This window comes from Saimiri boliviensis, chromosome 4 (genome assembly GCF_048565385.1).
Source record: "Saimiri boliviensis isolate mSaiBol1 chromosome 4, mSaiBol1.pri, whole genome shotgun sequence".
Taxonomy (NCBI): Eukaryota; Metazoa; Chordata; class Mammalia; order Primates; family Cebidae; genus Saimiri; species Saimiri boliviensis.
In genome coordinates, this window is record NC_133452.1 from 129,954,013 (window position 1) to 129,975,959 (window position 21,947).

A 21,947-nucleotide genomic window follows, 5' to 3' on the forward strand; every position below is an offset into this window, starting at 1 on the left:
GAGACAGATTCTCACTATGTTGCTCAGGCTGATCAAAAACTCCCAGCCTCAAGCAATTCACCTGCTACAGCCTGGCAAAGTGCTAGAATTACAGGCATGAGCCATCACACCAGGCCTAAAAATGTGTTAATTTATAGGTAATTAAGCCTTTTTGTTTATCTTTTTTATACTTATCTCTAATTTTATTATATTATAGTCTAAGCTTTCCAACATTTGGTGTGAGATTTTCTTTAAGGCCTGCAAACTTTGTTAAAAATTTTAAATTTTGTTAGTTTTTAAGACTACCAAACAATTTTTATAAATAATCTATGGACATATGGGAAGAAATACACATATACACACACACACACATACACACACACACACACACACACACACATCCTTACTGAAAAGACAAAAAGACCATGTCTACTAACTTGAAATTGTTGACTATATCATTCAGTTTCCCAATGTTAGTTTTTTTTGTTGTTGTTTTTGGGGACAGAATCTTGCTCTGTTGCTCAGGCTAGAGTGCAGTAGTGCAATCTTGGCTCACTGCAACCTCTGTCTCCCAGGTTCAATTGATTCTCCTGCTGCAACCTCCTGAGTAGCCGGGATTACAGGCCTGTGTCACCGTGCTGGCTAATGTTTTTATTTTTAGTAGAGAGAGAGTTTTACCATGTTAACCAAACCGGTCTGGAACTCCTGACCTCAAGTGATCCACCCACTCTGGCCTCCCAAAGTGCTAGGATTACAGACGTGAGCCATCATGCCCAGCCTTTTATTACTTTTAGACTATTAAGTTTCTCTGATTCTGAAAAATGTATATGAAAATCTCCCACAAAATAAAATCTCCCAATAACAGTTATAAAAAACATTATATTTTATCACCTTTCTGTAAATTTAGCTCCATGTTGTTTGATGCATACAGGTTTATGATGTAGCAATACCTTTATATGTTGTAAGTCACACACTAACATAATGTCCAGCTTACTATTGTTTTATTTGTATTACTTCAGCGTATCACTTTGTATTCAGAACATTTTTACCCCATTTAAAATGTCTTTTTCATAAATAATTTAGAGATAGAGGTTGTTTTCTGTGAAAATATTTTCGCATTTGTTAATATAAAAATTAATTTACTTCATTTTTAGTAAAATTGACCTTTTAATTTTATTCTTTTTTTCATCATATTTACTATTTACTTCATTTTTCTCTTTTCTTGGTCTTTGCTTTTATGGTTTTGACAAGTTGCTCTTCATTCTCTTTTTTCCTTTCACTGACCTCATGGTTTTATTGTAATTTTTTATTCCACTATTGATTGCCTTTTATTTTCCCTATAGTTATATAGTCTGTTAAACTAGATGGCTTATAAGAGTTTATTTCTCACAATTCTAGAGACTGGGAGTTCTAAGATCAAGATGTCAACAGATTCAATGTCTGGTGAGGGCTCACTCTCTGCTTAATAGAAGGCATTTTCTATCTGTGTATTCACATGGCAGAAGGGGTGAATGAGCTCCCTTTGGTATCTTCTAAAGGGCACTAATCCCATTCATGAGGGCCACCTCCCAAGGTCCCACTTCGTAAAACAATTGCACTGGGGATTAGGTTTCAAAACATGAATTTGTCAGGGAGGGCTATAAACATTCAGACCATAGCAGGCAGCAGTCCCATGAGTGGTGAAAGGAACACTACTATCTGCCCACGAGGTTTAGCTGTGCACCCACTGCCCAGGTGACAGAGCCCACCTGAGCACTAAGAGGAAGCATCTCTCTCCCTAGTCTCCTCAGCTGATTGGCTGTAAGGCCTTGGGGGTAGAAAGAACTCAGCTCAGCCAGGCACGGTGGCTCATGCCTGTAATCCCAGCACTTTGGCAGGTGGATAACCTGAGGTCAGGGGTTCAAGACCAGCCTGACCAACATCAAAAAACCCTGTCTCCACTAAAAATACAAAGAGATTAGCCGGGCATGGTGGCACATGCCTGTAATCCTAGCTACTCAGGAGAATTGCTTGAACCCAGTAGGCAGAGGCTGTGGTGAGCCGAGATCGCACAATTGCACTCCTGGCAACAAGAGCAACACTCCCATCTCAAAAAGAAAAAAAAAAGAAAAGAAAAAGAAAGAAAGAAAGAACTCAGCTTCCTCACTCCTTGGCTTAGGAGAGCAATCCTTAGGGATTCTTTTTTTTTTTTTTTGAGACGGAGTTTCGCTCTTGTTACCCAGGCTGGAGTGCAATGGCGAGATCTCGGCTCACCGCAACCTCCGCCTCCTGGGCTCAGGCAATTCTCCTGCCTCAGCCTCCGGAGTAGCTGGGATTACAGGCACGCGCCACCATGCCCAGCTAATTTTTTGCACCTTTAGTAGAGACGGGGTTTCACCATGTTGACCAGGATGGTCTCGATCTCTTGACCTCGTGATCCACCCGCCTCGGCCTCCCAAAGTGCTGGGATTACAGGCTTGAGCCACCGCGCCCGGCGCTTAGGGATTCTTTAGAGAATTCTTGAGTGGGCCAGGCGCGGTGACTCACACCTGTAGTCCCAGCACTTTAGGAGGCTGAGGCAGGCAGATCACAAGGTCAGGAGTTTGAGACCAGCCTGGCCAACATGGTGAAACCCCGTCCCTACTAAAGATACAAAAATTATCCAGGTGTGGTGGTGCGCACCTATAATCACAGCTACTCAGGAGGCTGAGGCAGGAGAATCTCTCGAACTCAGGAGACAGAGGTTGCAGTGAGCTGAGATTGCACCACTGCATTTCAGTTTGGGTGACAGGGTGAGACTCCATCTAAAAAAAAATAAAATTAAAATAAATAATAATTCTTTATATATATATATATATATAGAGAGAGAGAGAGAGAGAGAGAAAGAGAGAGAGAGACAGGTTTCAACATGTTGGCCAGGCTGGTCTCAAACTCTTAACCTCAGGTAATCCACCAGCCTCGGCCTCCCAAAGTGCTGGGATTACAGGCATGAGCCACCATGCTTGGCCAAAAATAAGAATTCTTGAGTGGACAAGCACCGCTCCTACCCCTTCCCATCTCTCAAGCATCTAGCGTTTGATCTGATTCTCACTCCAGGGCTTCTCCATGGCTGATCTTCAGTTCTCAGCAGGCTCAGCCAAGGAAGGAAACTGTGCCTGCTTTCTCCTGCGGAGGAAGGTCCCAGGCCCCAGCATCCTCTGGGCTCAGGAGAAGTATAGAGTTTGGACTGGAGATGTGAACAAAGGCAACAAGGATGAGTTCATGCTGCCATTTGCCCAGCAGCTCACAACTTCATGTACTACCATTACCAAAACTGTTACTAAAACAGTTGCCGGGGGCTGGGCTCAGTGGCTCACCCCTGAAATCCCAGCACTTTGAGAGGACAAGGCAGACGTATCATTTGAGGAAGGCAGGCGTATCACTTGAGGAAGGCAGGCGTATCACTTGAGGAAGGCAGGCGTATCACTTGAGGTCAGGAGTTCAAGATCAGCTTGGTCAACATGACTAAACGCTGTCTCTACTAAAAACACAAAAATTAACTGGGCATGGTAGCGCACACCTGTAATCCCAGCTACTAGGAAGGAGGGAGGAGAATCACTTGAACGTGGGAGGCAGTAGTTATAGTGAGCTGAGATCTGCCACTACACTCTAGCCTGGGCAACAGAGTGAGGCTCTGTCTCAAAAAACAAAACAAAACAAAAATCAGTTGCCAAAAAAATTTACTGAACATCAAATACATAACATATTTAAACTTTTCAAAATATACATAAGCCCACAGTCATTTTTCTTTTCTCTCTCTTTTTTTTTTTTTTTTGAGATGGAGTTTTGCTCTTGTTGCCCAAGCTGGGGTGCAATGGTGCGATCTTGGCTCACTGCAACCTCCGCCTCCCAGGTTCAAGCAATTCTCCTGCCTCAGCCTCCCGAGTAGCTGGAATTACAAGCATGCACCACCACGCCCAGCTAATTTTGTATTTTTCTTAGTAGAGACAGGGTTTCACCATATTCACCAGGCCGGTCTCAAACTCCTGACCTTGAGATCCGCCTGCCTCGGCCTCCCAAAGTGCTGGAATTAGATGTGAGCCACTGCACCCGACCAATATTTTTATTTTTCAATGTCCCTTTCTGATCTTTCTCCATGAGATTTTCACATTGCTGCAATCAGAGTGCATGTCCAAGTGATCCTGCCTGTCTTACTACGACATCTGCTTCTCTGTGCCACTCCACAGCCACATGATAACCACGCTAAGGCTGCATCAACAAGGTTTGGAAACATTCTATGTGTCTGACAGTAGAGGAATACCTAAATAAGCAGTCATACATCCACCATAAGTGATTATTTTCCAGCCTGTATTTTAACAATTTTACAAATTTCCTTTTGAATCAGCAAGAATTATCCTATCTCCTACTCCATCCCACCTAGTGTTCTTGTCGACTTACCTCTTTAAAGTAAGTGGATCAGCATTCATGAGCAACTTCCCTGTTCATTAGCTCCTTCTGTATTAGACCTTACAACTATCCAGAGAGCCATTTGACAGTCTCAACTCTGGCCAGGCCATGCCCTCACAATGACAGTCCCAGAGGAGAGATGCTTTAGTTTAGCAGAATGAATTCCCTCACTGTGTGCCATAGCCCGTTTCCTCAACTGTGGCTCATCGGCAGCCCTGGATGATATAAGCCTGGTATGCCTTGTGGAATTTCTTCCTCTACAGCTCATTGGTCTTCTTTTTTTTAACTGCAGAAAGGCTGGGCACAGTGGTTCAGACCTGGAATCTCAGCACCTTGGGAGGCCAAAGTGGGAGGATCACTTGAGCCCAAAAGTTCAAGACCAGCCTGGGCAGCAAAGTAAGAACTCATCTTTACAAAAAAAAAAAAATCAAAAACTAAGTCGGGCGCGGTGGCTCAAGCCTGTAATCCCAGCACTTTGGGAGGCTGAGGCGGGTGGATCACGAGGTCGAGAGATCGAGACCATCCCGGTCAACATGGTGAAACCCCGTCTCTACTAAAGATACAAAAAATTAGCTGGGCATGGTGGCACGTGCCTGTAATCCCAGCTACTCAGGAGGCTGAGGCAGGAGAATTGCCTGAGCCCAGGAGGCGGAGGTTGCGGTGAGCCGAGATCGCGCCATTGCACTCCAGCCTGGGTAACAAGAGTGAAACTCTGTCTCAAAAAAAAAAAAAAAAAAAAAATCAAAAACTAGCCAGGCATGGTGATGCGTGCCTATGGTCTCAGTGACACAGGAGGCTGAAGCAGGTGAAGTGCTTGAGCGCAGGAGGTTTAGGCTATAGGGAGCCATGTTTGCACCACTGTATTCCAGTCTGAGCAACAGTGAGACCCTGTTTCAAAGAAAACAAAAACAAAAAAAAAATTGTTTGTGGCTGGGTGCAGTGGCTCACACTTGTAATCCCAGCATTTTGGGAGGCTGAGGTGGGCAGATCACTTGAGGTCAGAAGTTCAAGACCAGCCTGGCCAACATGGTGAAACACCGTCTCTAATAAAAATACAAAAAAGGGCCGGGTGCGGTGGCTCACGCCTGTAATCCCAGCACTTTGGGAGGCCGAGGCGGGTGGATTACGAGGTCAAGAGATCGAGACCATCCTGGTCAACATGGTGAAACCCCGTCTCTACTAAAAATCCAAAAAATTAGCTGGGCATGGTGGTGCGTGCCTGTAATCCCAGCTACTCGGGAGGCTGAGGCAGGAGAATTGCCTGAACCCAGGAGGCAGAGGTTGCAGTGAGCCGAGATCGCGCCATTGTACTCCAGCCTGGGTAACAAGAGTGAAACTCCGTCTCAAAAAAAAAATACAAAAAAAAAAAAAAAAAAAAAAAACTAGCCAGGCATGGTGCTCCACACCTATAATCCCAGCTACTCAGGCGGCTGAGGCATGTGAATCACTTGAACCCAGGATGCAGAGGTGGCAGTGAGCTAAGATCACACCACTGCACTCCAACCTGGGCAAGAGAGTAAGACTCTGTCAAAAAAAAAAAAATGCATTATATGGTAGTTAGATTAGTTGCTTGTGCCAGCAATGTGGGTCTATATAGACACCTCTGAGCAGGCTGGGCTGCCTTTTCCACAATAACCCTGCATCCCCACTCTACCCCACATTGCCCATCCACTAAAATGCACAGCCACATCTGAGAATACCTTTGGTCTCCAGATCTAAGCCATTGTCTTCACATTTTCAGGAAGAATAGATTCTTGAGGATAGCAGAACTTTCTTGGGCATTTCTGGTAAAAAAAAAAAAAAAAAAAAACATAGTTTTACCTTCTTTTCTCTGCAGGAGAATTTCACCCAATATAATTAAAGTTTCTCCCTTGTCACCAGCTGCAGGGTCCAGCATCCCCGTCCTTCTCCAAGCCTTCTCAGAACCTCTGGTCAAAGGTCTTAGGGTGGGGCATCTCCTCCTAGCACTCTCAGAACTTGGTCTTTTCTTCTCTGGTCCTGGTGCATCTTTGTAGGAAGCAAAGAACCTGGAGGCAGTTTTCCTTCTCAGCAGCTTGAGTGCCCTAGTCCAAGTGCTGACTGTCACTAGTATGAATCGAGTTATCGGCAATCACAGAATCAGATAACATTGTCATGTGACTGTATTTTAAAATATGGTTTGAGGTATGTCTAACTCCTGTCAATGCTTGAAAAAAGTAAACTCTTCATTATGAATCTTGAATTTCAGTCTAGGCATGAAACTGGACTCCAACTTAAAAGAGTTGACTGTAGTTGATTTATTCACATCCTCAGTCCACTCTTATCAGGCTTTCCGTGCCATCCCCCTACTAAACAGTTCCTACCGAGGTCATCAGTGACCTGCCTATATCTCGCCAAAGCCAATGACCCATTCTCTGTCCTCACATTACTAGAACTCTTTGTGGGATGTGGCAAGCTGACCACTCCATCCTTTTAGAAGCCCTTTCTTCTCTAGGCTTCAGGGAATCCTGGAGTCCGAGTCCTGGAGTCCTCTCTTCCTGCCTCCACTTTTGCCCTCCCAGCAGACCCCTTTCCAGATGGCAGTCTGAGTAATATTTAATAACATTTACTAGGCCAGACACAGTGGCTCACATCTGTAATCCCAGCACTTTGGGAGGGCAAGGTGGGAGAATTGCTTGAGCCCAGGAGATCGAGACTTCAGTGATCCATGATCACGCCACTGCACTCCAGCCTGGGTGACAGAGCAAGACTCTGTCTCAAAAGAAACAAAAACAAAATTTACTTAACCACATCGCTATTCCTCCAATAGCTTCCAATTGTGTGTTAGGTAATAACCGAGCCCCTGGCATGGTCCCTGGCTTGACTCTGCCTTCTTTGCTCAATCCTCAACCACAGTCTTCTGCTCACCCACGAGGCTCCAGCCACACTGATCTCCTATCCCTCAAATTCCCCAGGAGCTTTCAAACTGTTGGGACTTCTGCTTGGAATGGTCTTCCTATGAGTCATCACGTGGCTACCTCCTCTTTACTGGGGTCTCAGCCAAACATCAACTCCTCAGGAGTTCTTCCTTGTCACACCTCTTCCTTCAAGTCATTCATGTTTCTTTTCACAGCTCGTATTAGCTGAAATTTTCTTCATTTGTTTGTTTTCTGGAATGCGAGTTCATGAAGCTCAGGGACTTTATCTTGTCATATTGTACCTAGCACTGAGAACCACACAGAGCAGGCCCTCAATAAATACTCATAGGCCGGGTGCAGCAGCTTATGCCTGTAATCCCAGCATTTGGGGAGGCTGCGGTGGGCAGATCACTTGAGGCCAGGAGTTCAAGACCAACCTGGCCAACATAGTGAAACACCCATCTCTAACAAAAATTACAAAAATTAACCAGGTGTGGCGGTAAACGCCTGTAGGCCCAGCTACTTGGGAGGCTGAGGTGGGAAAATCACTTGAACCTGGGAGGCAGAGGTTATAGTGAGCCAAGGTCACACCACTGCACCCATCCAGTCTCACTCTGGATGACAGAGTGAGACTCTGTCTCAGAATAAATCAATACATATATATATATATATATATATATATATATATATATACACATACATACTCATAGACCAGCTAATTATTTTACTGTCCAAAGTTCAGGATCCCATTCTGTTCATAATGTAGACGCCTTAGCTAGACTAAAAAAATATATAGCAAATCATTTGGCTTGTACTTGTATGTTTAACAGGCGTTAGAATGCCTCAAGTTTTTTAAGCTTCCTGCGTTGGAAGTACTTGCCCATAAGTGAGCTGAAGGAAAAACATGAATATAATGGTTGGAAGTTTCTTTTTTACATAAATGCTTCTAATTTGGGGTCAATAAGGAGGTAGGTTAAAGATTCAAGGGAAGTACAAGACCTCCCGTAACTGACCTCTGTCAGTATCACTCACTTCAGTTCCCCTTCCATTGCAGGTTATCGATCATGGATCAGGCACTGCACTAGATACTAAGAAATGAGTAAGACACAGGCTTTGACTTTGACTTTACACTCTGACTAGGGAGACAAGCACATAAATAGGTAATGTCAGCATAACGTGGAATGTGCTGCCAGAGGGTCACCATGAGACAGAGGATCAGTCACCTGGTCTGGCTGGAACATGCAGGGGATGTTTCCTCAAGGAGACCACCTTGTATTTGGCCCCTACTAAGATGTATCACATTTCCTCACAGTGTTCCTGTGTTTCCACCTGTCTGCTCTCTGTTCTTTTGAAACAAGAAGAATTTCTTCAGCTATATGTCCAACATAAATTTAAATTTTGGCCAGGCGCCATGGCTCATGCCTGTAATCCCAGCACTTTGGGAGGCCGAGGTGGGCAGATCACAAGGTCAGGAGTTCAAGACTAGCCTGGCCAGTATGGTGAAAGCCTATCTCTACTAAAAATACATAAATTAGCTGAGTGTGGTGGCAGGTACCTGTAGTCCCAGCTGCTAGGGAAGCTGAGGCAGGAGAATCGCTTGAACCTGGGAGGTGGATGTTGCAGTGAGTCAAGATCATGCCATTGCACTCCATTCTAGGTGACAGAGCGAGACTCCATCTCAAAAAAAAAAAAAAAAAAAAATTAAATTTCAATATAAATATTCAGTCCATATCATCAACTTTCTTCTTCTTGATAACATTTCCATATGATATGATATATGTCATATGTCAAGTGTCTTAGTCCACATGGATTGCTGTAACAGAATGCCATAGATTGAGTGACTTCTAAACAGCAGAAATTTATTTCTCACAGTTCTGGAGTCTGGAAAGTCTTCCAATCAAGCCGCTGGCAGATTTGGTGTCTGGTGAGGGCCCGCTTTCTGGTTCATAGATGAGTATCTTCTTCCTATGTCCTCACATGGCAGAAGGGGCAGGGATATCTCTTGGGTATGTTTTTTTTTGTTGTTTTTTTGTTTTTTTGTTTTTTTTTTGAGACGGAGTTTCACTCTTGTTACCCAGGCTGGAGTGCAATGGCGGGATCTCGGCTCACCGCAACCTCCGCCTCCTGGGTTCAGGCAATTCTCCTGCCTCAGCCTCCTGAGTAGCTGGGATTACAGGCACGCACCACCATGCCCAGCTAATTTTTTGTATTTTTAGTAGAGACGGGGTTTCACCATGTTGACCAGGATGGTCTCGATCTTTTGACCTCGTGATCCACCCGCCTCGGCCTCCCAAAGTGCTGGGATTACAGGCGTGAGCCACCACGCCCGGCTGGGTATGTTTTATAAGAACAAGGATCTCATTCATGAGGGCTCTGCTCACAACCTAATTACCTCCCAAAGACCCCGCCTCCTAGGACCATCATACTGAGGGTTAGAATTCAATGTTTGAACATTGGTGGGACATAAATATTCAGTCTATAGCATCAACATGGTTTTTTCTCTTCTTGATAGCATTGCATTTTTATCTGATATAATTAGGTTTTCTGCCCAGAGGCCTTGTGACACTTTTTGACAGTTAATTGCTAGAATTTTTGTTTAACCTTCTCACTATTGAACTTTCTGGGATGAGTCTTATATTACCCAGATCAGACGTGCTCCAGGTCAGCATATTTGGAAATGAAAGTGACCCTTTTAAAACTTCACTGAACCAGTAATGAATACATCAGTCAAAATAAGATTTTAATTATTAAACTAGACTAAAATCTTTTTATTAGAACCACTCAAACTGTCAGCCATCAGTGTTGTTCTGTTCCATATTTAATATGCAACATTTAATCATATTTAAATACATTTATCTATTTAGAAAAATCTTTAGACTTTCTGTCTTTCCAATTGATGCCCCATCTCTTTTCATTTCATGGTTATTTTCTCTGTTTTAACCATTTAATTCTAGACAATATGGCTTTCTGGTTTTCATCTTTTACTCCACAGGCCCTCATTTCTTTAAGTTAATGAAATCCTCCCTGTCAAATATAAATGTTAGTTCTATAACCAAAGGATGCTGGGCTTGCCTTACACAGCCCTAAAAGGGGACTTGACTGTAACCATTTTCTTTGTAGAAAACTACTTTTCAGAGCCGGGCGTGGTGGCTCAAGCCTGTAATCCCAGCACTTTGGGAGGCTGAGGCGGATGGATCACGAGGTCAGGAGATCGAGACCATCCTGGTCAACACGGTGAAACCCCGTCTCTACTAAAAATACAAAAAATTAGCTGGGCATGGTGGCGCGTGCCTGTAATTCCAGCTACTCAGGAGGCTGAGGCAGGAGAATTGCCTGAACCCGGGAGGTGGAGGTTGCGGTGAGCCGAGATCGCGCCATTGCACTCCAGCCTGGGTAGCAAGAGCAAAACTCCATCTCAAGAAAAAAAAAAAAAAAATGCCGGGCGCGGTGGCTCAAGCCTGTAATCCCAGCACTTTGGGAGGCCGAGGCGGGTGGATCACGAGGTCGAGAGATCGAGACCATCCCGGTCAACATAGTGAAACCCCGTCTCTACTAAAAATACAAAAAATTAGCTGGGCATGGTGGCACGTGCCTGTAATCCCAGCTACTCGGGAGGCTGAGGCAGGAGAATTGCCTGAACCCAGGAGGCGGAGGTTGTGGTGAGCCGAGATCGCGCCATTGCGCTCCAGCCTGGGTAACAAGAGTGAAACTCTGTCTCAAAAAAAAAAAAAGAAAAAAAAAAAAAAAAAAAAAAGAAAGAAAACTACTTTTCAGCTTCTGTGATACTATTAATTCCTAGCTTTCTACAAAACTCACTGAGTGCTTTTCAAGTGAGAACTGTGATGCCCCTGGAGACACGACTGGGATAAATGTGCAAAGAAAATACAGTAGTAGAGGTGGGGAGATTCTGAGGGAGTTGAGGCTTGCAGGAAGCTGGACAAAATACTAAGAGAAATGAAAATTAGGTTATGGCTTGGATCTAAGTAATCAATCTCCTGAAAGAGAAAATTATTATCAGGTATAATTTTAAGGAAACATATATAAACATATTCTTGGCCGGGCATGGTGGCTCACACCTGTAATCCCAGCACTTTGGGAGGCTGAGGTGGGCGGATCATAAGGTCAAGAGACGGAGACCATCTTGGCCAACATGGTGAAACCCCGTCTCTACTAAAAAATACAAAAAATAGCTGGGTGTGGTGGCACGCACCTGTAATCCCAGCTACTGAGGGAGGCTGAGGCAGGAGAATTGCTTGAACCCAGGAGACGGAGATTGCAGTGAGCAGAGACTGCACCATTGCACTCCAACCTGGTGACAGAGCAAGACTCCATCTCAAAAAACAACAACAACAAAACATATTCTTGGTTGCAAGACCCTACATAAACAGCTTCTCCACATACACACACATTCAGGCTTACACAGAATCTCAGACCTCATATCTCATGACTCTTCTGTTTTCACTAGGCTATAATCAAGACAGGCCTTGGCCCCATTTGGGCCTTTGCTCTGGCTATTCTCTCTTCCTGGAACACCCTCCCCCTAGAGTGAATTCACTGTCTTTGAGTCTTTGTCCAAATACCATGTTCTTTTTTTTTTTTTTTTTTTTTTTGAGACGGAGTTTCGCTCTTGTTACCCAGGCTGGAGTGCAATGGCGCGATCTCAGCTCACCGCAACCTCCGCCTCCTGGGTTCAGGCAATTCTCCTGCCTCAGCCTCCTGAGTAGCTGGGATTACAGGCATGAGCCACCATGCCCAGCTAATTTTTTGTATTTTTAGTAGAGACGGGGTTTCACCATGTTGACCAGGATGGTCTCGATCTCTCGACCTCGTGATCCACCCGCCTCGGCCTCCCAAAGTGCTGGGATTACAGGCTTGAGCCACCGCGCCCGGCCAAATACCATGTTCTTAAGGAGGCTGTAAGGAAGAAAAAAACTAACAACTTTTTCTCACCCATCACAAAGTTCTCTCATCACAAAGACCCCTATAACAAAAGCAGACTGACAGGAGAATCATATACTATACTTAACGTAAATTTTACATGGCATGGGAGACTCCGAAATAAAGACCTAGGGCAACAGGGAGAACTGTATTTTTGTAGATGGTCATGCAGAAGTATGATTGGAGAGCAAAAGGATCTGATTCAATGGTAATTAACTGGGAGGGATTTAGCAAAGCCTATTTGTTCAGATTTTTCTCTGTGTCTTCATTCATTTCTTCTGGGTAGAGAGAGGACCTTTCGGAAATGAGGGTCTTATGACCTGCTTTAAAGGAAGGTCAGAGAATTCTTTTATGGCCTATTTCAGGGGAGAACAGTAGAAGGAGGGCAGAGGGACCTTTCTGCTTCTGTTGTTTTCTCAAATGCCAAAGTGTCATACTTTGGGGTCGCATGTTCTGAACCCTGTCAAGGCCTACTTTGATGACTATATTTGAAACTGCGATGTATCTCTGTCAAATGCTGGCTTGCAAAAACTATCACAGAAATAACCTATTGATAAGACAAAGCTGACTCCATTCATAATACGATAAGACCGAAAGGATGTATACTTCCTCGACAGTCTTGGAACCCGCAGTGGGTGATGTTGGGATGTTCGTGAGGTATGCAAGTCAGGTTTCAGGCAGATGTTTTATTGTGCAGGCTTGCTTAGGGTTGCATGAAATTATGATATAATTTAGAGTTGGGGACACAGCAAGGTGAAGGTTTGAGATGAACCAACATTTGAGATAAGTCAGTAGTCTTTGATCAAACCATTATTTAAGTGGGTATTTTGGGAAGCCCCTAATGTAAAAGATAAGGTTATTTGCAACTTGTATCTCCTTTGCAGGAGTTTCCTGAAGTAGTAAAATTATATTGATGAAGAGGCAGAATAGAAAAGCTATGTTAGTGAAGACAGTCCAGAGGTAAGAGAATGTTAGTGTAGATGGGTAACTGTGAGCAGTTCTCACCTCCAGTCCCCTTCACCTTGCTCTCAGCACTTCTTATACACTGTACAGTGTAATCACTGTGATTGTTTATTGGCTGTCTCCCCCCATCCCCTCACAGTGAGAGTGCAGTCTCCACTAAAGAGTACCTGACAGACAGTAGTACTAGCAATAGCAAATACTTATAGCATTAACCAAATAAAGATAAAGCTGTTCTAAGAGCTTTATATTTATTTCCTCATTTAATCCTCACTAAAACTTTATGAGAAGGTATTAATATTGTCTACATTTTAGAGGGATAAACACAGAGTTCCTAAATCCATTTGCCCAAGACCATGCAGCTAGTAAAGGTAGAATGTGGATTAGAATCCAGTGCCTGGCCTATTTTCAACCTCATTACTAAGAGAGAGTCTTCCCTGGGGGTAGACATTTTGGTGAACATTCACACAGGAGGTGTTAAAATCATTCATTGGAGGCCATTAAGCTGAGGTGGCTCCAGCACCTGGGTTCCTACAGAAACAAACTGAAATCCTGCTAGGTATAAATAGTGAAATAAAATTTAAGCTTCAAACGGAAACTACCAACTAGCCTTTAGCTAGGGACTTTCCACCAGAATGATTCAAATAAGGCTTGCTCACTTTAGCCAATCAAATGTTTTCTCTGCCTTCACCTCATAAAAGCCTTCCTCCCTGATCCCGCTTTGGTGGTGCATTTGAACCACATGCAATCTGGTGCTGCCCAATTCATGCATTGCTATATGTGCAAATAAAGAAGTTTTATTTTGGCTGGACACAGTGGCTCATGCCTGTAATCCCAGCACTTTGGGAAGCAGAGGTGGGAGGATCACTTGAGGTTAGGAGTTCAAGACTAGCCTGGCAAACATGGTGAAACCCCATCTCCACTAAAAATACAAAAATTAGCCAAACATGGTGGTGGGTGCCTATTATCCCAGCTACTCAGGAAGCTGAGGCAGGAGAATTGCTTGAACCCAGGAGGTGGAGGTTACAGTGAGATTGTGCCATTGCACTCTAGCCTGGTCTACAAGAGTGAAACTCCAACTCAAAAAAAAAAAAAAAAAAAAAAGTTTTATGTTGTTTTTTTTTTTGTTTTTTTGTTTTTTAAGACGGAGTTTCGCTCTTATTACCCAGGCTGGAGTGCAATGGCGCGATCTCGGCTCACCGCAACCTCCGCCTCCTGGGGTCAGGCAATTCTCCTGCCTCAGCCTCCTGTGTAGCTGGGATTACAGGCACGCGCCGCCATGCCCAGCTAATTTTTTGTATTTTTTTTAGTAGAGACGGGGTTTCACCATGTTGACCAGGATGGCCTTGATCTCTTGACCTCGTGATCCACCCGCCTCGGCCTCCCACAGTGCTGGGATTACAGGCTTGAGCCACCGTGCCCGGCCTTTATGTTGTTTTTAATTGGCACTTCATTGTACATACTTACAGGATACAGTGAGGTGTTTTGATACATACATACATTGTGTAATGATCAAATCAGGATAAACAGCATCTTCATTACTTCAAGCACTTGCCATTCCTCTGTGGTGAGAATATTCAAAATCTTCTAAACAACCCACCAAATGGGAGAAAATATTTGCAAACTATGCATCTGACAAAGGATTAATAACCAAAATAAGCCGGGAGTGGTGGCTCAAGCCTGTAATCCCAGCACTTTGGGAGGCCGAGGCGGGTGGATCACGAGGTCAAAAGATCGAGACCATCCTGGTCAACATGGTGAAACCCCGTCTCTACTAAAAAATACAAAAAATTAGCTGGGCATGGTGGTGTGTGCCTGTAATCCCAACTACTCAGGAGGCTGAGGTGAGGCAGGAGAATTGCCTGAAACCAGGAGGCGGAGGTTGTGGTGAGCCGAGATCGCGCCATTGCACTCCAGCCTGGGTAACAAGAGTGAAACTCCGTCTCAAAAAAAAAAAAAAAAAAAAAAAAAATGCTCATCATTTATCATCAGAGAAATGCAAGTCAACACTAGAAGACCTTATGTTAACTGAAATAAACCAGGTACACAAAGACAAATTTTGCATATGTGGGAGTTAAAAATTAAACTCATGGAGTGAGAGAGTAGACTAATCGTCACTGGAGGCTGGGAAGAGTAGTAAAAAGGGGTGAATAAAGTGAGGATGATTAATGGGTATGAAATGATAGAATTAACAAGGTCTAGTATTTGACAGCACAGCAGGGTAACTATAGTCAATAATAATTTTTTGTATATTTAAAAATAACTGGCTGGGCACTGTAGCTCAAGCCTGTAATCCCAGCACTTTGGGAGGCCGAGGCGGGTAGATCACAAGGTCAAGAGATCGAGACCATCCTGGTCAACCTGGTGAAACCCCATCTCTACTAAAAATACAAAAAATTAGCTGGGCATGGTGGCACATGCCTGTAATTCCAGCTACTCAGGAGGCTGAGGCAGGAGAATTGCCTGAGCCCAGGAGGCGGAGGTTGCGGTGAGCCGAGATCGCGCCATTGCACTCCAGCCTGGGTAACAAGGGCGAAACTCCGTCTCAAAAAAATAAATAAATAAATAAAATAAAATAAATAAATAAATAAATAAATAAAATAAAATAAATAACAGGCTGGGCACTGTAGCTCATGCCTGTAATCCCAGCACTTTGGGAGGCTGAGGAGAGTGGATCATTTCAGGCCAGAAGTTCAAGATCAGCCTGACCAATGTGGAGATACCCTATCTCTACTGAGAATACAAAAATGAACTGGTCATCATGCTGCACATCTGTAATCCCAGCTACTTGGGGGGTTGGGGGAGTGAGAAACAGAATTGCTTGAACTCCAGAGGAGGTTGCAGTGGGCTGAGATCACACCACTGCACTTCAGCCTGGGCAACACAGTAAGATTCCATCTCAAAAAACAAAACAAAACAAAACAAAAAACTAAAAGTGGAACTGGAATGAAAATGGTCCTAACACAAAGAAGTGGTAAATACTTAAGATGATGGATACTCTAATTACTCTAATGTGATTATTACACATTGCATGCCTGTATCAAAACATCACGTGTACTCCGTAAATATATATACCTATTAAGTACCCATAATAATAAATATTTAAAATTAGAAATTAAAAATTTAAATAAGTAAATCCTCTCTTCTAGCTATTTTTGATTGTTTGTTTGACACAGAGTCTCATTGGAGTGCAGTGGCATGATCTTGGCTCACTGCAACCTCCACCTCCTGGGTTCAAGTGACTTTCCTGCCTCAGACTCCTGAGTAGCTGAGACTACAGACATGTGCCACCACACCCGGCTAATTTTTGTATTTTTAGTAGAGACAGGGTTTCACCATGTTGGCCAGGCTAGTCTTGAACTCCTGGCCTCAAGTGATCCACCAGCCTTGGCCTCCCAAACTGCTGGAGTTTCAAGTGTGAGCCCCTGCACCTGGCCATCTTTCAGCTAGTTTGAAGTATATTATCATCGACTATAGTCACCTTATTGTGCAATAGAACCCAGAACTTGTTTCTCTTACTAACTGTAACTTTATATTCTAAACTCTCTAAAATTTTAATGTACTTAAGCTTATCTTTCAATAGCAGCAAATATTTTTTGGTACTGAACCCATTCCCAAAGTCCAATCCGCAAAAGATGTTCTAAAACTTCCTTGGCAACACCTGCCTCAAGGATTGAAACTGTGCCTGTCACCTCTCCTTCCACTGCAAATATTTCCTTCTTTCATTTTTCTTTCCCTCACTACCATTGCAGATCAAAGCCCCCTTCCTTCTAATTCACACATTCTTTCTTTAGTTGTGTCCATGCAATTAAGCAGCTTACTTAGCAGCATCTACTAACTTTTCACATTTCCCTTGTTCAGTAGAGTTTGACTCTTCAGGGCAGTATGTCCTATTTCCCTGATTCCAAATTAGATTGAGGCCAGGTGCTGTGGCTCACGCCTGTAATCCCAGAACTCTGGGAGGCCAAGGTGGGTGGATCACCTGAGGTCAGGAATTCGAGACTAGCCTGGTCAACAGGGTGAAACCCCGTCTCTACTAAAAATACAAAAAGTATCCAGGAATGGTGGCCTGCGCCTGTAGTCCCAGTTACTCAGGAGGCTAAAGCAGGAGAATAGCTTAAGCCCGGGAGGCAGAGGTTGCAGTGAACTGAGATTGCACCACTGAATTGCAGCCTGGGCAATAGAGCAAGACTCTATCTCAAAACAAAAAAACAAAACAAATTGGATTGAGGTGTAGGGCGGTGGGTAGAGGTGGCCATTCCTGTTGTTCTCATATACTTTCTATGATATCATTGTAAAGGTGCTTTTTTTAAAAAAAACCTTAAATTCTAAAACACATTTACTGTGAAAATAACATGTGATACAGAAAGTAATAGCTTCCTCTTTAGTGTTTTTTGTGGTTCACATTGGTATCTAGGTTGCACTAACGCCCCTGAGAAGCCTTCAAGCTCTCCCTAAGCTTCAGAGCATTCTACAGTCAAACATTTATAAATTCAAATCCTTACTAGCATAAGGTGTCATATGAGAGGCTTGACCTTGGCCACAGTGGCTCACGCCTGTAATCCCAGCACTTTGGGGGGCCGAGGAGGGCGGATCACAAGGTTAAGAGATCAAGACCATCCTGGCCAACATGGTGAAACCCCATCTCTACTAAAATACAAAAATTAGCTGGGCATGGTGGTGAGTGCCTGTAATCCCAGCTACTCGGGAGGCTGAGGCAGGAGAATTGCTTGAATATGGGAGGCAGAGGTTGCAGTGAGCCGAGATCACACCACTGCACTCTAGCCTGGTGAGAGTGAGACTCTGTCTCAAAAAAAAAAGAAAAGGAGAGGCTTGACCTTATATATGTTACCCTTAGAGACATTAGAATATAATTTCCTTGAGGACGGGGATTTGTATCTGCTTTGTTTATTGATACCTCTTATCAGGGAAGAGGGCAACATAGAGAGACCCTGTCTCTAGAAAAATTAATTTTAAAAAATACAAAGAAATTTAATTTCAAGAAAAGAATAAATGAAAGGGGGAAAAAAAGTGAAATTACGAGAACATTTGACCTCTGATGATACGTATTGGCAGTTTGTCTCTAGATAGCATACAACAATCCAAACTTGTTCAAGAATCAAATAAACAGAGCCTATAACAGTGTAAACATGTTTATTCAAGTAGAACTAATTTTGCCAAGCTGGGCATATATAGGAGAGAGAGCGCACCCAGTAATTGTAGGCATTTTTTAAAAATATATTCTTATTTATTTTTTTAGAGATGGGGTTTCAGCATGTTGGTCAGGCTGGTCTCAAACTCCTAACCTCAGGTGAGCCACCTGCCTCGGCCTCCCAAAGTACTGGGATTAGAGGTATGAGCCACCATGCCCGGCCAGTTGTAGGCATTTTTTTAAGACTTGGAAAGCTTAAGTAAGAAAACCTCGGCCAGGTGCAATTTGATGCCAAAACCTCATCACTACAAAAAATAGAAAAATCAGGCCAGGTGTGGTGGCTTGTGCCTGTAATCCAAGTACTTTGGAGGCCAAGGCGGGCAGATCGCCTGAGGTCAGGAGTTCAAGACCAGCCTGACCAACATCATGAAACTCCGTCTTTATAAAAAAAAATAATAATAATAGAAAAATCATCTGGGCGTGGTGGGTGGCGCATGCCTGTTATTCTAGCTACTCAGGAGGCTGAGGTGGGAGTATCGCTTGAGCTGAGGAGATTGAGGCTGCATTGAGACTTGTTCGTGCCACTGCACTCTATCCTGGGTGACAGAGCAAGACCCTGTCTCAATTCAAAAAAAGAAAAGAAAACCTTTAAGAATGTATACATGCCCTTTCTCATCCAGGGTTGGGATGAGGCCTGCAGAGCAGGTGCTCTGGTTGGTCGGTGGCCCTGCTGGTGAGCACTGGCATTCTTTGAGGTCAGCCTGTGCTGAGGACCGGAAGATTTCATCCAAGTATATAACTAAGAGAAGATCACTCCCAGAAGATTTCATCCCCAAAAACAAGAAGTTGAAGAACCATTGTACCCAGGCAGTGAGGGGTACTGCCTCCTGCATGCTTTTAGCTCCCGCCCCTTCCAGCTGAGCCCTCCTGACCAGGAAACCTGACTGGGGCTGCCTTCTTCACCCTCAGTCTCACAGAGACCCTGTAAAACTGAATCAGGCTTGGTGCTGAACACTGGGCCAGGGCAATGTGGGCCCAGCAGAGCTGGGTGAGAGTATGACAGAGAGTCAAAGTGAAAAGAAAAGTATAAAGACAAATCTCTAAATGTAATGTTTTTCCTTGGCAATCAGAGAATTGCAGTTTGGGGCATACACACAGATGAGGTGTGTCCGAAGGACAAGGAGAAGGTTGGGAGTTTTATTAGAAAGGGAAATATTAGAGCTGGTCGTGGTAGCTCATGCCTGTATAATCCAAGCACTTTGGAGGCCAAGGTGGCCGGATCACCTGAGGTCAGGAGTTCAAGACCAGCCTGATCAACATGGTGAAACCCTATCTAAAAAAAAAAAGAAAGAAAGAAAGAAAGAAGAAAAAAAGAAAGGGAAATAGTGCATGTGGTTTTGAAAGAGAGCTTGTTGGCACTGGAGAAGCTTTTGGGAGCTGGCAAGCTCTGATTGGTGAGTGATGGTGGTAGGTAAAGCTAGTCTTAGAGTCACAGCAGGACGTTTCAGCAGCTATTGGTGAACCTGATCTTACCTAAAGCAGGTCATCGTAGCAACTGGGCTTGTGGAGAATTCAGTTATTGTATCAGTGCTATGTGCGCTGATGCTTTTCCAATCTGTCTTCTCTACTCTGATTTAATTGGGTATCACAAGAATGACCCAATTTGCATAATCAACTTTCAAAAGAGAAAGTAACCAGCCCTGGTGCTGGTTCCAGAGGATGCTGTGTAGGCTGGGGCTGGGGATATGCACACTGTCATGTGTCTGAGCAAAATGGCTGGGTCTAGTGCTTCAGCTGCCATGATGAGGGTGCTGTGGGAAGGGGCACATCAGTGGAGGGCTCAGGGATGGTTCCCGGGGAAGTGGAACTGCAAGAGAAGACAAGACAGGTGTCAGCAGGAGACAGTCACACAGTAGTCCTCACTGAAGATGGCTGGGTCTTCTTCTGGGGCTGTTTCCAGAACAATTACAGTGTCATCAGGCTGTTGGAGCCCACGAAGAAGAGAGTGATGCTTGTGCAAGTGCAGCTGGATGTGCTCACAGTGAGGGTGGCCGCAGGAAATGGCCACTCGGTGATGCTGACAGCTGACAGCAACCTCTGTACCTTGTGCTTTGGGCACAGGGCCATCTAGGCCTTGTGCCTGAATTATGCGCCAAACATGATGGCCGACAGGGAATGATTCCCGGTCCCTTGGATAGGATGCTGAAATTCAGGGGAAGCTGGGACCGTGTGAGATTCCAGGTTGCCTTCTGTGGCCCCGGCTTCACCATTCCATCCCCTGTGAGGGGCACAGTATATGGCTTTGGCCTCTTCAACAACCATCCGTTTGGAACCCCAGGCAGAGATTCTTGCTTCATACCCCAGAACCTGGGATGCTTCAGGAACTCTACCCAGTCCGGGTGGGTGACTCTGGTGGCAGCACCATACAGCCTTCACAGATTTAGAAGGGAAAGCATGAAGTCTGGGTCAGGCTGAATATAGACAGTGGGCCTTTCATGGGTGTTAAGGAGAAGAACATGCCCACCCTCATCTCCAGGCTGGTGCTGTCTCCTCAGTGGCTTTGGGCCTCTGTGGGGTAAACCGTGATCAGTGATGGACATGTTTTTGCCAGGGACATGGACAGCAACTACCAGCTGGGCTCAGGGCAGGATGAGGATGCCTGCAGCTTGGTGGAGGTGACAGACAAAGCGCTGGAGAACCATATGGTCCTCTATTAGTTAAAGGCAAGGGTTTGGCCGGGCGCGGTGGCTCACGCCTGTAATCCCAGCACGTTGGGAGGCTGAGGCAGGTGGATCATGAGGTCAAGACATCGAGACCATCCTGGTCAACATGGTGAAACCCCATCTCTACTAAAAATACAAAAAATTAGCTGGGCATGGTGGCACGTGCCTGTAATCCCAGCTACTCAGGAGGCTGAGGCAGGAGAATTGCCTGAACCCAGGAGGCGGAGGTTGCGGTGAGCCGAGATCGCACCATTGCACTCCAGCCTGGGTAACAAGCAAAACTCTGTCTCAAAAAAAAAAAAAAAAAAGAAAATGTGGCAGGGCATGGTGGTTCAAATGTGTAATCCTAGCACTTTGGGAGGCCAAGGCAGGTGGATCACTTGAGGTCAATAGTTTGAGACCAACCTGGCCAACATGGTGAAATCTGTTCCTACTAAAAATACAAAAATTAGCCAGGCATGGTGGTTTGCACCTGTAATCCAAGCTACTTGGGAGGCTAAGGCAAGAGAATTGCTTGAACTCGGGAGGCAGAGGTTGCAGTGAGCCAAGATCACTCCACTGCATTCCAGCCTGGGCGACAGAGCAAGACTCCATCTCAAAAAAAAAAAAAAAAAAAATCAAAACATTTACGTTGCCCCTGCTCTGAGAAGCCAGGGCTTAATCAAGCCACATTCTAGTCATGTGCCATTTGTCCTGTCCCTAACATCCACAGGCAGATATCTGGTACAGTCATCAGACTCAGCCGTCATGAACCCATGCCTGAGGAGACCAGAGAAGAGGCAGAGGAACCCTGTAGGGAAAAAGAGAAAAAGCTTCCACTTCATCCTCTGAAGGTTTGCTGAAAATGAGCTGACAATAGGCAGAAGGGCATACAAAATTCATTTTAATGTGCAT

At 44.5% G+C, this 21,947-nt stretch overlaps 1 long non-coding RNA gene across 1 annotated transcript in view; it reads left to right on the forward strand.

Moving 5' to 3' along the window:
• LOC141584339 (uncharacterized) overlaps positions 1-7,917 on the forward strand; it is a 33,157-nt gene extending 25,240 nt beyond the window's left edge. Inside the window, exon 3 of the long non-coding RNA XR_012517341.1 lies at positions 4,697-7,917. This is a non-coding gene — a long non-coding RNA (uncharacterized LOC141584339). The remainder of the gene's footprint in view (positions 1-4,696) is intronic.
• Positions 7,918-21,947: the final 14,030 nt, after the last annotated feature.